This window comes from Dasypus novemcinctus, chromosome 26 (assembly GCF_030445035.2).
Source record: "Dasypus novemcinctus isolate mDasNov1 chromosome 26, mDasNov1.1.hap2, whole genome shotgun sequence".
Classification (NCBI taxonomy): domain Eukaryota; kingdom Metazoa; phylum Chordata; class Mammalia; order Cingulata; family Dasypodidae; genus Dasypus; species Dasypus novemcinctus.
Genome location: NC_080698.1, coordinates 13,017,239 through 13,035,113, shown reverse-complemented (window position 1 = coordinate 13,035,113; position 17,875 = coordinate 13,017,239).

The window sequence follows — 17,875 nt, the reverse complement described above, 5'->3', positions numbered from 1 at the left end:
TTTGGGACTTTGGAATTGTCCTGCATGACATTGCAGTGATGGATACAGATCATTGTATATTTTGTCATAAGTTACAAAATTGTGCAGGACAAAGTGTAAACTATAAGTAAACTGTAGTCCATACCTAGTAGCAATGCTTCAGTATGGGCTCATCAATTGTAACAAATGTACCACAATAATGAAGGATGTTGTTAATGTGGGAAAGTGTGGGAGGGGAAGTGAGTGGGGCATATGGGAATCCCTTATATCTTTTATGTAACATTTATGTAATCTAAAACTTCTTTAAAAATGAAAATTGATTTTAAAAATTAATTATAAAAAAAGAAGAATAAAGTACATGAAAAGATCCTCAACATCATTAGCTTTATTAGGGAAATGCAAATAAAAAATACGTTGAATAGCACTTCACCTCCACTAGAATGGTTACTATTAAAAAAAACCCGGAAAATTCACGTGTTGGAGAGGATGCAGAGAAATTGGAACACTCATTCTTTGCTGGTGGGAATGTGAAATCATGAAGCTGCTGTGGAAGACAGTTTGGTGGTTTTTCAGAAAGTTCTAAGTATAGAATACTATACGACCCAGCAATTCCTCTATTAGGTATACACCTAAAAGAATTGAAAGCAGCAACTTGAACGGGTGTTTGTACACCAATTTTCATAGTGGCATTATTCACAATTGCCAAAAGATGGAAGCAACCCTAGTGTCCATCAAGCAATGAATGGATAAACGAAATGTGGTATATATACATACAGTGGAATATTATTCAACATTAAAAAGGAATGAAGCTCTGATGAATGTACCAACATGGATGAACCTTGAAGACATAATGTTGAGTGAAAGAAGCCAGACACAAAAGGACATATATAATATAATCTCACTGATATGAAATAATTAAAATAAGTAAACTCACAGTTAGAATCTAGAATATAGGTTACCAGGGACTGAGGGTAGGCAATGGGGCGTGAATGCTTAAATTGTACAGAATTTCCAGTTGAGTTGATTATAAAGTTTTGGAAATGGATGGTGGTGATGGTAGCACAGCATTGTGAGGGAAATTAACAGCACTGAATTATATGTGTGAATGTGGTCCAAAGGGGGATATTTTAAGTTGTATATATGTTACTAGAATAAAAAATAAAAGAAAAAACATAGGACTGTACAACACAGTGAACTGTATTGTAAATGATGAACTATAGTTAATAGCACAATTATAAAATGTTCTCTCATGAATTATAAAAAGTATACCACAGTAATGCAAGGTGTTAATAATAGATTGGTATATGGGGAAAAATACTCCAACATAAACGATGGGCTATAGTAAATAGTACAATTATAATTTTTGCCCATTAATTGTAACAAAGATACCACACTAACACAAAGTTAATAATAGGATGGTATGGGAACACTGAATTCTCTACATGATTTTTCTGTAAACTTACGACTTCTCTATAATTAAAACAAAAGAGAATCACAGAGTGCTCAATGTCCCTGGTGGTCAGAAGAAGGCAAATGAAGGAGTGAGCAAGTAACTGAGCCTGGGACCCCCAGGCAGAGGGATCCTGAATTAACCAATAGAAAGAGGGATCCTGAGTCAGCCAATAGGGTAAGAGAGTATATTAGCCAAAGGGGTGCTGATGCAAAATACCAGAAATCTGTTGGTTTTTATAAAGGGTACTTCTTTGGGGTAGGAGCTTACAGATACCAAGCCATAAAGCATAAATTACTTCCCTCACCAAAGTCTATCCCCATGTGTTGGGGAAAGATGGCTGCTGACATCTGCCAGGATTCAGGCTTCCTGGGTTCCTCTCTTCCTGTGTCTTGCTTCTCTCCAGGCTCAGATCCTCTGTTTTCTCCAGAAATCAGCTGCAGACTATCAGGCGAATGGCTCTGTCTCTCTCCATGGGGTTTCTGCCATGTCTAAGGAGCTGTCTCTATTGCTCTGTGTTCTTCTCCTGGCTCAGGTCATCTCTGCTTCTCTTTCCTCTGTGTGCTTACTTCCCAGGGTTCCAGTTCAAGACTCCTCAGGGCTTGCTTCTCTTTCCTCTGTGTGCTTACTTCCCAGGGTTCCAGTTCAAGACTCCAGCATCAAAACTCCAACAGCAAAAACCTTCAACTTTCTTCTTTGGCCATGTGTATTAGTCAGCCAAAGGGGTGCTGATGCAAAATATCAGAAATTGGTTTGTTTTTATAAAGGGTATTTATTTGGAGTGTGAGTTTACAGATACCAGGCCATAAAGCAAAATAAACTTCCCTCACCAAAGTCTATTTTCACGTGTTGGAGCAAGATGACTGCCGACGTCTGCAAGGATTCAGGCTTCCTGGGTTCCTCTGTTCCCAGGGCTTGCTTCTTTCCAGGCTTAGAGTTCCTCTCTTCCCAGGGCTCCAGTGTAAGAGTTCAACCTCAAACTCCAACATCAAAACTCCAACATCAACAACTCCTAACTCTGTCCTTTGCCATGCTTTTTATCTGTGAGTTCCCACCCACCAAAGGGTGGAGACTCAACGCCCTACAAGGCACAAGAGGGTTACATAATTACTTAATCAAGTAAACCTATGAATCCAATATAATCTAATATGCCCAGAGGAAAAGATCAGTTTATAAAGATAACCCAATATTTCTTTTTGGAATTCATCAATAATATCAATCTGCTGCACCATGTCTTTTTTCTGTGAGTTCCCACCCACCAAGGGGCAGGGACTCAACACTCTACTGACGTGGCCCAATCAAAGCCCTAATCATAATTTACTCATGTCCAGAAAAAGACCAGTTTACAAACATAATCCAAGATCCATTTTTGGAATTCATAACTATATCAAACTGCTACAGAGAGTTTCAGCCAAAAAAATCCATTGCTTTAATGGTCAGCCAATTGGCATCTCCCAGTTAGGATACCCTGTTTACATAATATGCTAATCTGGTTTTGAAACTCTAACCAATGCCCTTGCTTGGAAACACTGATTGACCAATCGAAGTATTGCAACTGGGGCTCCACTGGGTAGAGTGACACAGCTAGATTATATCAAGAGCGGCTCTGAAGCCCTGAGGGTTTTTCTATCTTTGCCCTGGTCAGAGGAACATTGAGCTGCAAACACTGAGCCAAACCGAAAAGCAAGTCAAGCTGCTGAGCTGAGCTGTGAGCATGCCAAGCCAAGCTGTGACAACGAACATCGCACACCAAGTCGAGCTGCAATGCCAAACCGTGTTCTTCTACCAGCCAGGCTTGTGCCTTGGCCCAGGCTTGAGCTATAACCCTGAAGGCACTTCCACCGGTGCCAGGCTGGTGCCTCAGCCAGACTTGTGCCTCGGCTAGGCTTGTGCAGCAACACCAGGGGGCATGTCCATCGTTGCCCTGACCAGGTTCGAGTTCAATACTGAGCAGTGATTAAATGTAGTTTAATTGTACTGAGGTCATGTTTCTTCATACTGAGGTCCATCCGAACCAGAGAATAAAAGTGGCGACAACGGCAAATTCAAAGGGCAAGGTGATACCACTTTACATCTTCTGTATGAGCAGATGAAGGGATGGACACAGGTAGCCTGCTGCTGCCTCTGGGGATGCAGACTGCCAGGTTTAGTGGCCTGCAGAAACCACCTGTCCTGGGACTCAGCATGGCCATGTGGTAGGTACCTCAGAGGTCTCTTCTCTCAGCTGCAGAGACACCAGGGGTGGCGCTCATCATAGCAGTGTCCCTACTATGTGTGCAGAGAGTAATTGGGGAGGTTTAGAAATCCATTTATCCCTGGGACAGAGGAGGAAAACACAGACCATCATGGAGCCATTATTTGGTCTGTTGACTTTGGCATATGTTGAAACATGTTCACAATGAAAGAGCTTTTACAACGTTGTGCAGGAAAAGAAAGGAAACCAGCTTGGGCTCCAGGGCACACTCCTGCAGCACTCCCATAGTCACTGTGACCTGAGCGCCACGTCATGAGCTGACCTAAACTACAAATAAGCACAATGGGATGATGAGGGGCCAAGAAGTGGGCTTGTTAGAGGTGGGTCAGAAAGCTAAATTGTCATCTACAATATGATAGCCAGGCCCTGAGCCTCAACAGACTTCAGCTCCTACACTCTGATTTATTGGACTTACTCCACTCAGCTAACATGGAGTTGAAGAATGTCAACCACCACACCATGGAGCCTAGAGTGCCTACAACTGAAAGCAGGAGGATTGCATCCAGTATCCATGTGGAATCTAAGCCCCTTCTTGACATAGATGTGGAATGGACACAACCAAGCCAAGGTCCACAGGAAGGAGGAATACAGTAAGGATTAGAGTGGACTTAATGATATTCTATTAATGAACTATTGTGGTTAATAATCGAGAAAATGTGACATTGGTGTAGAAAAAGTGGCCATGGTGGCTGCTGGGTGCAGGGAATGGGAGGAAGAGATGAGATGTGGAGGAATTTTCGGAACTTGGAGTTGTCCTGAGTGGTGCTACAGGGACAATTGCTGGACATTGTATGTCCTCCCATGGCCCACTGGATGGAACGTGGGAGAGTGTGGGCTATGGTGTGGACCACAGGCCATGGGGTGCAGCGATGCCCAGAGTTGCACTCACCAGATGCAATGGATGTGTCATGATGATGGGGGAGAGTGTTACTGTGGGGGGAGTGGTGGGGTGGGGTTGGTGGGGGTGAATGGGGACATCATATTTTTTGAATGTAATATTTAAAAAAAGTGAATAAATAAAGTAGAATAAAATAAAAAACAGCTTTTGATAACAATGAGCTGAACACTCCAATTGAGCATTTTATGATTTAAACATTGGTCCTTGTGTTAAGAACTAAAAATCACTGGATGTTTGTAACTTTCAGGAAGGTCCCAGCGTGAACTGTGCTATGACATTTCACTTCCTGGACAGCGATATCCTAAGAATAGCTAAGTGCGTTTGCCCTCCTGGCAACCTCCAGAAACCTGTTATTGACTATTCTTTTCAGATAGGGACACTGATTCCCTGCACTGACGTCTTGAAGTGAAAACTGCTTGTTCCCTAGCTTGCAGGTTTGGTGAGGTCTGTCTGATGATTCCACCAATAAAGTCCTTGTCTTTTCCTGTTTTAACTGCTACTTCTGGTTTCTAACAATCCTACCGATTTTTTTGTGTGTATAAATGGTTGAAAGAGTACCTTTTCTTGTTTTCCATTGCCCTACTAGTAAAGATCGTGTAAAAATAACAAATATACAAAATGTAAAGTTTAAAGTTTAAAATCAAAGTTTAAACTTAGTGGATAGAATTTTGTTGCACATTTTAAAATACTTTTTATCTTTTATGGTTTAAGATAAAATATTTTCATCTTTTATGTTGTTTTTTAACCAACTAGATTTTTTTATTATAACGATTATCCAATAACATTTAACATTCAATTTTTATTTTTTTATTTTATTTTATAATTTATTTATTTAATTCCCCTCCTCTCCCCCAGTTGTCTGTTTTTCTGTGTCTTTTTGCTGCGTCTTGTTTCTTTGTCTGCTTCTGTTGTCGACAGCGGCACGGGAAGTGTGGGCGGCGCCATTCCTGGGCAGGCTGCTCCCTCCTTCGCGCTGGGCGGCTCTCCTTATGGGCGCACTCCTTGCGTGTGGGGCTCCCCTACGCGGGGGACACCCCTGCGTGGCACGGCACTCCTTGCGCGCATCAGCACTGCGCATGGCCAGCTCCACACGGGTCAAGGAGACCCGGGGCCTGAACCGCGGACCTCCCATATGGTAGACGGACGCCCCAACCACTGGGCCAAGTCCATTTCCCTTTTTTTTTAATTTTTAATTTTATTTAACATTCAATTTTGACTTGAGTTGTATCTTATAGGAATGCTCTGTTCTGTTTATACTTTATAAGGTATTAAACCTGGTGCTTTTCTGTAACATTTCTGTCTGGTGTCTTTAGTGCTGTTATTATTAAACTGCGGAAAACTACCTGCAGGAGCCTTAGCTGTTGTTCTTTAAATGATTGTGGGTGCCATGCTGGTTGAGAGCTTCCTCATACTTTGGCTATGTGAAGGCGGGTTTGTCTGCAAAGAGAAGGCCGTGGAATAAAAGACCACATTATTTCCAATGGTGACCTTAAACCTCAGCACGGTTTTCAAAAAATTCACTTTCTTATTAGGTAAGGTAAATTTAGCTTATAATCCTGTACATAGAGCTTGCAAGTTAATTGTGATTATCCTCCCAATTTTTAGAACTGTGCACTTACACGACGTTTGTTTTTCTGAAACTCTTTAATAATCTTTAAAGTAATCTTTAGTTATACATTTAGACATTTCACTATATAAATTTCTATATATAAGCCTGGATCATTTTCCAAAGATAACTTTTTTTTTCTTTAGGATATATCAGGATTGAACCCAGGACCTCATGAATGAAAAGCAGGCTCAACCACTGAACTACATCCGCTACCCAATGAGAGTTGGTTTCTGTTTGTTTGTTGTTGCTTTTTTTTTTTTTTTTTTTTAGAAGGCATTGGGACCCAAACCCAGGACTTCCCATGTAGGAAACAGGCTCTCAACTGCCTGAGCCATGTCCACTTCCCTTTGTTCGATTTTTTAAGCCCTTGTTCTTGGAAGTCATTGTATTAATACTATGTTTATGAAAGCAAGCTTTCTAATGTTCTGGCAAAAAACCTTCAATGAATTAAGAGATGGTAAATAAGCACTATGAATATTCAGGGCTCCATCCACCTCATGGGCTGAGACATACTGGGGCATTCCCTCCAAACTAAAGGACAATTTATTCTATCTTCCATCTCCCATCATGAATTGTATAGTATTGTAAATTTGTGCCATAAAATCGAACTTTGAAATGAAAAACAAAATTGGAAGGGAAAAAACCCCTCAGTATTGACTGTCCATGGTAGGCAAGGACTAAGTGGTAAGAGATGCCCTTATAGAATTGGGCTCAATGAGAGCAATGTGTGTAATAAGATCCTGAAATAGCAGAAGCAGGTGGCAGCATGCATCTGTCAGAAGCCTGTGGTGTAATTATCATGATAAATGCCAGAGTGGAGTAGCAGCCAGGGTACTGACTCACAGAGAGCTCTACAAATGAACATGGTGAACCTGTACAAGACAGATGTGTAGCCAACCAGAGTATTCTCAATATTTTCAATCAGAAAAAATCATAGATTATCAGGAGGCTGAGGGCCACTACTCCAATGAAAAGTCACAAACCCTTATCCAGTTTTTGGATCTGAACCAGTTTAAGATCTGACAGCTTTTAATCAAGATTGGATACCTATTTCCCAGAAAGAAGGATGCTGCAACACAACAACAGGTGTATATGGTAATGATTTTCCCAGTACTTCTCTGAAGGTGACCATACAGTAAGGGAAAGATAAAGGATGCCAAATCTGTTGATGTAGATATCTGGGGACCCAAACCAACATCATGACCTCCATGTTAGAATGGAAGCACATAGAAGCCAAGTAATAAATGAAGGTCCCATGTTGCATCCCCTGGGTCCATAGGCCACTCCCCCCACCACATGACTACTTCCCCAGATCGCAATGTACAACTGGAATGGACATACTTGGGAGTAGGCACAGCACCCACATTGGTTCCAAGGCGTATGTGGTAAGAGATAACCTAGTGAGAAAGGCCGCGTGGAAGTCTCTGAAACTACCTGCTGTCCTGACTAAGAAAATAATTCAAAACTAAAATTACATCCCAGGAAGAATGGCAGAGATTATTGTCATGGGGTGATGGTCCTCATTAAATTTCCACTTATTTCACCACTTGGCAAGTAACACCACTAGGCAAGTAACATAGGATGACAGTGGACCACAACTTAACCAGTTAGCAGTCTCGACTATACCATATGTAGCATATTGTTGAGCAAATTAGCATTGCTTCAGGTACATATTATTCAGCCATTGACCCATCAGGTACATTCTTTTCCATCCCTATCACAAAGGTTAATACTACTTGTAATAGGCAACAGTATACCTTTTACTGTCTTGGGCCAGGGCTATAAGATACTCCAAAGAGACCTAGACTGGCTGGACGTTCCACTGCTCTACTATATTGATGGCATCATGCCAAGCAACCTAGATGAACAAGTACTGGCAACTATATTGCAAGCTTCAGTAAGACACATGCTCTCCAGAAGATGGTAAATAAACACTGTGAAGATTCAGGGCTCCACCTCATGGGCTGAGACATACTGGGGCATCCCCTCCAAAGTAAAGGACAATTTATTCTATCTTCCATCTCCCATCATGAAGAACAAAGTGGACTATCTGGAGCCTCTTTGGGCTCTAGAAGTAGTGTGTTTCACATCTGGGAGTAATGCACTGACCCATACTCCAGGGGACTTAGATGGATTCTAGCTTTGAGTGAGACCCAAGGTAGGAAAGAGTTCTGTAGCAGGTCTGGGCTGTTGTCTAAGTGGATCTCTCACATGGAGCATACTATCTGGTAGCTCTTACAGTATTAGAATATACTTGTAATGATGATAAGGAAAAAAAGCTATGTGAAGTTTATGTCAAGTCCCATTGGTTGAATCACAGTACACTCTAGGATGTCTGGATCAATTCCATGCCACCTGCAGTGATTGGACACATTTTGAAAAAGAGCTCCTGGTGTGTCACTGGGCCATGATAGAGATGGAGTGTCCAACCACGTAACTCCAAGGAACCACACAATCAGAAATGCCCATCATGACCTGGGTGCTGTCAGACTCATCAAGTCACAGTGTTGAGTAGACCCAGCATCAATCCATCCTAAGATGGAAGACTGGTACATCTGTCTGAGTATGAACAGGGCGGGAGGGCTCAAGAATGCTGTATGAGCAGATAGCCCAGACCTCCAAGTCATCCAGCACTATTGCGTCTGTGTCTCTGTCTTAGCGCACACCCATGTATGCATAGGAGTTCCCTAAAGATCCAATTATGGAAGAGGAAAAATCCTGATGTTTATTCTTTGATGGGTTGGCACAGTATGTGGGTGCAAGGCAAAAATGGCCTGAGGCTGTATTACAGCCTCACTCAGGACAGGCCTTAAAAGATGGGGGTGAGATGAAATCCTCCTAAAGGGTAGAGCTTGAGGTAGGCATATTGTCCTTCACATTTTGTGGAACTAGAAGTCCCCTGAGGTTAAATATATTCAGCCTTATATTTAGTGGTAAGTGGGTTGATCCATTGGTTAGGGGCCTAGAGGCCTACAAGGTGAAAGACTGGAAGATCAGCACAATGAGTTCTGGGATAAAGGCATTTGGACCTATTGAAGTGTGAACACAGTATAAAGGTCTTCATAGCACATGTTAATACCCACCAGAGAGCCTCCATATTGGAAGAGGCACCAAGCAACCAATCAGACAAAATGACTTGGCCAGTGAACATCAGGCAGTTTATGTCATTGGCCATTCCAGGGCTGTACAATGGGCACATGAAATTCTTGGTTCAACTCTGTTATTATAATATTCTCAAGTCTATTTAAATCGCTCATTGGTTATTTTGACTTTTTCATTTCCACATTGGTTTTCTCAGTTTCGTTTTGTTTTGCTCAGGTTCAGGAAATTTTATCTCTAACACCGTTTAAATTGATTTTCCCACTACCCAGGCTTTGTTTTCTATTTCATTCATTTAATTTTTTATGTTTAATTCTACAATGTACTGAGATTCTGAAATCTGAGTCAAGGAAGGACAGAAAATGCTTAATTCTGAGAAGGCAATGTGAAACTGGATGGGGACATCAGGCCTTGGTCCCTCCTGCTCTCTGCATGACTGAGAATGACAAGGGGCTGTGGATGGGCCTCACAGGAGAAGAATTGGTGCAGAATGGTACTCAGGCCCCATATTTGCACCCTGGGCTCTGGCACATCTCTGACACAAACTAGGTAGACAGGAGTTATAAGTTGTGCCTGAGTTGTTTCTGAGGAAGACTTACTGTGTGGCAGGGGTCCTAAGCCCTATGTCATAGGTGCAATTGTTATATCTCTTCCCCTCAGTCATTTTATTCATGCTAGACTTTGGAAACCAGAGAGATTAGGGCTAGTGGACCATCTAGATACAGGGCATGGGGATTCTGGCAACATGGCCAGATCTACTGGGGGCTAATGGGTGGATGGGAATCATGATGGACTTTATAGGTCTTGGGAAAAGAGGGGATTCCAAGCCAGTGGCTGTCTTTGTGTGGAGCTATGGGGAGGAACAGCAGGCTTAACTGAGCCATGAGCTTCCCATTCAATTCTGATTATAGGTCGATGGCTACCTAATTGTAATAGACATTGAGAATATTGAAGAAACAATAGAATGGCAGCTGGCATTAAAGGAGAAACAACAAAAAAAGGTATGTAGCATCTCCATGTAGTTAGAGAAACCCAGAACATTAATCTTTTGTGTCCTGAGGGTATGAAATTGTTTCAAAACTAAGCAAGAGTCACCTCAGTATGGCTCATTCCCCACATCTCCTCAGCCCGGGCTCTCCAGGTCTGAGTCCAACTTTGTCATGGAGAGTGATTGGGGAAATTGAAAGAAAACATCAACAAATGCATGGGCTGGGAGGTGAGAAGGTGGAGGCTCTGAGATAGAGTAGAATATGGGAAGGCTGCGAGTAAATTACAGGGTAAGGGTGCTGAAAACCCTAGAGCATCAATCTACATTGGAGAAGTCAATGTAGAGAAGTCAGGGAGAAGTCAGCCACTGGTGGTTTGGGACTGGAACTAGCCGAGATTAACTAGGCAAAAGTATAGGCCAAACCTCCCAAACCCAATGAGCACTGAAGGGGTGGAATATGACTAACAAAGTCCCTCACTGCAGCAACGCACCCTTGTACTTACTAGTGGTTTTTACGTCGATCCATGCACCTGTAGTTAAGGTGAGGATACTGTCACACTGAGGGTAAGGTGATATTGTACACTGTGGCAGAAATGAGTCACCACTCTGATCTCCTGGCTCCAAGTCCATGCAGCTAACTCAGTCCTTGAACTGTCTGAAGAAGGGCAGACTCTTAAGGGAACTCACACCCTTCCTGGCACCTGGTTGTAGGAAGTTCTCTGAGTCCCCTCTTTTATCTCTGAATAGAAACGCTTAATGAAAGCAGCCACACAGATCCAGGCCTGGTGGCGTGGTAACTTGGTGCGCCGGATGCTGCTGCACGTGGCCCTCAGAGCCTGGATCATTCAGTGCTGGTGGAGGCTGGTGCTGGCGAGGCAGCTGGAGAAGAAGAGACAGGCAGCCCTGATTGCCTACGCAGAGAAAGAGAGGGCCGTGGTCAAGCTACAGCCTTTGGTCCATATGTGTCGCATCCACTGGTGATATTGCCAGGGGCTCGATGCCATCTACGTCATTCGGTGCCACTGGAAACAACACCTGCCTGACCTGTGCATTCCTCTGGGGCCACTGTGTGGTCACAACCACTCACTTGCAGTTGCACATTGAGATGATCAACTCCTAAATGCTTTTGTCCTCTGTTCCCCTTAAAGGTTTAACCTGGTCTGTTGTGTCTCGTGGGCTCCCCCATCTCCTACAAATCTTAGGATTTAGGCATTGCTATTTCCCCTATTCCCTAGAAAAGAACTTCAGTGAAGTTTGTCCCCTTTGCCCATAGACTCTGCACCAGATTGGCAATGGCTATTTAAAACAGAAACTGAGGCCCTGGTATATCCTGATATATGGCAGAGCCAGAGTTCCAAGTTCCCAGCCTTGGCCCATTCTGTGTTCTTACCTGGGAGCTGAGAAGGGTGGGCTGCACCTTTCTGAGAATCACTCACATGAGAATGGACTCTGAGCTCTTCTCTGTTGGCCTGGGTCCACGGTCAGCTGGGATCTGAAATGCCTCAGTTTCCTCTTTGGCAAGCACCTGGAGTGAATGCCAACATTTGGCTGACTCTCTTGGGAGCAGTGGAATGTAGCCACAGATAAAGGAGGGAAGGCTGGCCTTAGTGGTGCATGAGGCTGGGCATGCTGATGGGCAGTTGATGGCCCTGGGCACTAGCAGAAAACAGAAGTTCAGGACACCTCAGTTCTGTCTCCACAATTCCCTCACCAGAACCCCTGTCCCAAAGGGCTGTGCGACAAACAATACTCCCTCCAATATTAACCCCACTCCTTCTCTTGTCTCCATTGCTAAGTTTATCATTAGCCAAGAGGTCCCCATCACTCTCCCTACTTCCCACCTCTAATAAAACTTTTCTGCTGTCCTCAGCCACTCACTCCCATGGTCAAACTAATGTAATGCTGTTCAATAGAACTATTGGTGGTGTTGGAAATGTTATGTATCTGTGCTGTCCAATTTGGTGGGCACTCGACACACATAATTGTGGAGCACTTGCTATGTGGCTGCTGTGACTGAAGAATTTGGCAAGTGGTGACTCTATTGGACAGTGTGTCTCTAGACATCACAATTACCATTAATTGTGCTATTGCGAAAATCAGAGAGTTCTATTCTCTGATTCCTTCCTTCTTTCTTTCTAGTTCACCTTTCTAATACTCCTAATTGAACATTTCTTCAAATGTGATAAGGTTTTCCAATCTAGTGATTCTTCCTATTTTTTTTATAGCCACCATACCCTTCCATCTTTCTTTACCCAGTTCAGATTCTGTTATTATAATCACTCCCCCACAAAAGTTGACTACTCTTGTTTCATTCTATGTATAAATAAGTGTGGGGTAATCCCAACCACCTTCAAGTTCTGTTCCTGCAGAAGAGATGAGCATGGCTGGAACAAAACAAACAACCATGATGCATGGTCCCAGATTACATTCATGACTGCAGATCTCAACTGGAAAATTTCCCCAGCAAATTTCTCTGGTATGTTTGCATTTCCACTTCTACCTCCTTTCCAAATGTCCAGCTCCACTTTTTTCCCCTTGAACTCAGATGATGATGTCACCACACACTTAACTGAGGACATAAGAGAAAACTGGACCCTCAAATTCCTATCACCTCATTCCCCATTCCAGCTGCATCTCGACTACCCTTGCTGCCTTCTCTCCAGTTGAAATGTATGAAAGGTCTTTGCCCTATTAAATGCCAACCTCTCCACTACCATGCTGCCTTGTCAAAGTATTTGACCTTGAATTCCTAGCCCTTCTATCTACTGATCAATATCAACCTCACCCATCTTTAGAATTACTTCCCGAACCAACTTCTGTTTCAAATCTGTTTCAGATCTTTGCTCCTCCTCATAAAAAAACATGCAGTATTTGTTCCCACTTCTGTTTCTCCCATTTTCTCCTCAACCTATTCCAATCATTTCTGTCCTCCCCACTCCATTGAGACTACATTGATCAATATCATCAGTATTACAACTGGCCAAATCCAGTGGCTTCCCCTCTGTTCTCTAGAGTTGACTACTGCCTCCCAATTGAAATACACAATTAAAAAAAAAAATCAAGTAACAGAGTTCTGTCATTTAAGCCATAAACACATTAATATGTCTTTAATAGATGAGACCTTTGTGAAAATATAACTACAATATTATAATCTTTCAACATTAACAATTATTTCTTAATATCATAGAATATGTATATGGACCTAATAACTGAACTTCAAAATACATAATGCAGAATTCCTTCATGACCCTTCATAGTCAACCACTAACCTATCCCCAGACCCTAGCAACTACTGATTTGTACTCTCTCCCTATTTTGTTCTCCTTTTCCATATAAAAGGAATAATAGTACATAGCCTTTGAGTCTGACATCTTTCACTTAGCCTAATGCATCTGAGATTTCCCTGTGGTATTGTGTGCATTAATTCATTAGTTTTTATTGCAGAGTAGTATTCTATTGTGTGGATGTACCAGAGGTTTTTATCCGTCCATGGATTGAAAGATATTGTAGTTGACTCCTTTTTTTTTGGTGATAACAAATGAAGTCGTTATGTATATTTGTATAGTTTTTTTTTTTTTTTTTGTATGAACAGACTTGATTAAAAATCTAGGAAAGAGAGCTTTTAGTTCTGGCACAAGATGGTGTTGACTCATTTCCCCCTCTTTCTCCCCCCTCTAAATACAACTAAATACTCTGAAAATAATTCAACATAATCCTGAAAGGACTGAGAAAAATGGAAAAGAGGAGGACCAACTAGGGACCAGAGGGCTTGAGGAAGAACAACACCATGAGTTCCCCTGGTTTTCTGTTTACCCTTCATATCACTCATACTGGGAAGCAGAGAGGCTTGTGACCCAGGCTGTCCATGGATACATGGCAAACAAAATGACCAAAGGAAGGGGAAGTCCCATAGGAACGAAGTGGGGAGACCCACACCTACTGGCAGCAGTAGATGCCATCTGACCATATATCAGTGACTACAGCAGAACCCAGGCCAGCCAATCCATCCCACGCTCCACACCTGCCAGTAGGAGCAGGTACAATCTGCCCACAGCAGCAGCAATGATAAAACCCAGGTCGGTCCATTCTCTCCATGCCCCACCTATCTTGGCCACAGTAGTTGAATCTGTCCTCAGCGGTAGTAATAGCAGAATCCAGGCAGTATAACCCTCCCCCAATCCATACCAGGCAGCAGTTATCAGGCTCTCCCTTCTTCCCAGCCCCAGCAGACCCAGGGTTCCTGGTCCTCCACTCAGTGACAGAAGGTAGCACAGACCCAGTGGCTTCTGGCCTTCCATCTGCCTTGGATCCAGGACAAGTGTCTCATGGCCGTTCAGCCAATAGACAAAGGAGGTCCAAGTAGGCACTCCTTCCCAAGTAACACCGGCAGATGTAGAGTGGGAAACAAACTGGCTGTGTGTGACTGGAGAACAGGTTAGGAGGCTTGGTCTCTATCCTTGAGGTCCAGTAAACCCCACCCCCAGGGAACCAGATGGTCTAGGGAAGTGCCTTCTGTCTTACATGACACCAGAGGGATTCAGAAGAATGAAGCATACCTGAATAGCGCTGAAAGGGTTCAGAAAAGTAAATTGCCTTAGAAATTACAGCCCACATAAGAAGGCCAGAATCTTAAAATGCTAAATTTGAGCAGGGTTCTGCCTGATAAAACAGAAGATATAAGTATCATCAGGAATCTCTTAAACATAATATCCAACATGTCTAGGATACACTAGGAAATCACTGATCATACCAAGAATGAGGAAGGTCACAACTTTAAAAAGAGAAGATGATCAGATATAGCTGAAATGAGTTAGATGTTGGAACTACCTGACATAATGTTTAAAGTAGCCACCATAAAATTGCTTCAACAATATTTAAAATTCCCTTGAAACAATTAACAAATAGAAACCCTCACCAAAGAAATAGAAGCTATAAAAACTAACCAAATGGAAATTACAGAAGTGAAAAAGCAGTAGCTGAAATTAAAAACTCACTAGATAGACACAATAGAAGAATGGAGATGGCATAAGATAGAATCATGGGGAGCAGATGTAGCTCAAGTGGTTGAGCACCTGCTTCCCATGTATGAGGTTCCAGGTTCAATCCCCAGTACCTCCTATAATAAACAAACAAACAAATGAAAAGAACAACTCTCATTGGGGAACAGATATAGCTCAGTGGTTGGGTGCCTTCTTCCCATGTATAAGGTCCTGTGTTCAATCCTCAGTTCCTTCCCCACAAAAATTATACACCATGATCAAGTGGGTTTTATCCCAGGTATGCAAGGGTGGCTCAACATAAGAAAATCAATTAATGTAATACACCACATTAACAAATTGAAGGGCAAAAATCACATGATCATATTGATTGATGCAGTAAAGGCATTTGACAAAATCCACCATCCTTTCTTAATAAAAACCCTTCAGGGGAATGGATGAAGTAAGTAATGCCTTTACAGTAATAACACTGAACGTTAATGGATTGCACTCCCCAATCAAAAAGCTTAGAATGGATTAAAAAAATATGAGCTGTCTATGTTGTCTACAAGAGACCCATCTCAGCTGTGAGGACAAAACCAGGTTTTAAATGTAAAATGTTGGAAGAAGGTATTCCATGCAAATAGTAACTGAAAAAGACTGGAGTAGACCAGATAAATGTAAAATAACAACATTATAGTATATGAACAATAACCATTCAGTGCAACTGGCAAATTTACCTGTGATCGGTATTCTATACTTTTTTCATACAAAATAAATACTTGCTCTTAATTGAGGAGGGCTGGAGAAGAGATATATATATAGGATATTTCTTTTTTTTGTTTTTATTCTTTTTGAAATATATTTTTGGATACTTCATTTTTCCTTAATACTTTCTTATCCATAATCTATGTGGATCAATAACTAGTTAGGATGACTACTGTTGAACAAGATTTTGAGTTTTTTTGCCTCATAAAATTATGAGTTGGCAAATTGTTATCTGCTGTAATTCATTCCAATAAGATGCAAAGGATTCCCAAATTGGAATTTGATTATCTAGAAAGAATTATGGCTTAAATAGAAATTAAATAACTAAATCAATAATTTATTTCATTCTTTGAGATTATGTCCAATAGTTAGAGCTGTATTTTAAAAATTAAAATTATAATTAATTTTCTATTATATTTGAATTATTATGTACATTTATAAATGTTTGTTGCTATGCTATCTATTTTTTATAATTGATTGTATTAAACCTAACCTGGACTTGTACTCTCTTTTAAAATTTGTAATTTCTTTCAATTTATTTTTCTATTTATTTTACAATTTTACAATAAAAGACTTTTTCACAGAGTTAAAAAAAGCCATTGATTATATACTTTGGATAGATCATATGTATGTACAAATATCTCAATATAACTGCTTAATAAGCAAATAAATAATTGTGCAAGAATAGTCAGAAGTAACAGCTAGGTACAGCAGGGGAAACAGAAATTGAGAGGTGAGGAATTTTCTTGTTTGTTTTTTTTTGTTTATTATTATTATTTTGAAATAATAAAAATGCTTTAATAATGATTGAAGTGATGAACTCACAACTATGAGATTATACCAAATACCATTGATTGTACACTTTGAATAAATTGTGTGCTTTATTAATATGTATCAATAAAATTGATTTGTTTTTTTAAAAAAACTTCAGAAGAATGGATGTGGCTCAAGCAATTGAGTGCCTGCTTCTCACACGGGAGATCCTGGATTTGATCTCCAGTGCCTCCTTGATAAATGAAAAACACCTCAAAAAATAGGAATAGAAGGAAACTTCAACATGATAAAGAGTATATACGAAAAACCTACAGCTAACATCTTTTTCAATGATGAAAGACTGAACACTTACCCTCTAAGATCTAGAACAAGGCAAGGATGCCCACTGTCATCACTGTTATTAAATATTATGTGAAATGATATCTCTGAGTTTGCTTATTAAAATGAGATAATAGTGAAATCATACAATCTTGTCCTTTTGTGCCTGGCTTATTTCACTCATCATAATGTCCTCAAAATTCTTCTATGCTATTGCAAGCATCAAGACTCCATTTCTTTTTACAGCTAAATAATATTCTATCATATATATATCTATATATATATATAGCATATATATATCCATCATTTGATGAACAATTGGGTTGCTTCCATCTTTGGGTGATTGTGAATAATGCTGCCATGAACATATGTAGGCAAATATCTGTTCGAATCCCTGCTTTCAGTTCTTCTGGGATAGTAGTGGTGGGCTAGCTGGATCATATGGTAATTCTTTCTTAATTTCCTGAGGAACTGCCAAACTGTCTACCCCAGAGACTGCACTATTATATCTTCCCACTAGCAATGAATGATCATTCCTATTTCTCCACATCCTCTCCAACATTTGTAGTTTTCTGTCTTGTTTTTATAGTGACCATTCTAATTGTTGTGAAATGATGTCTCATTGTGGTTTGATTTGCATTTCCCTAATAGCTAGTGATATTGAGCATCTTTTCATGAGCATTTATTATTTATTTATTTATTTATTTATTTTTTCCCAAATTCTACTCAATTTATTCATTTTTTTAAAAAAGATATTACATT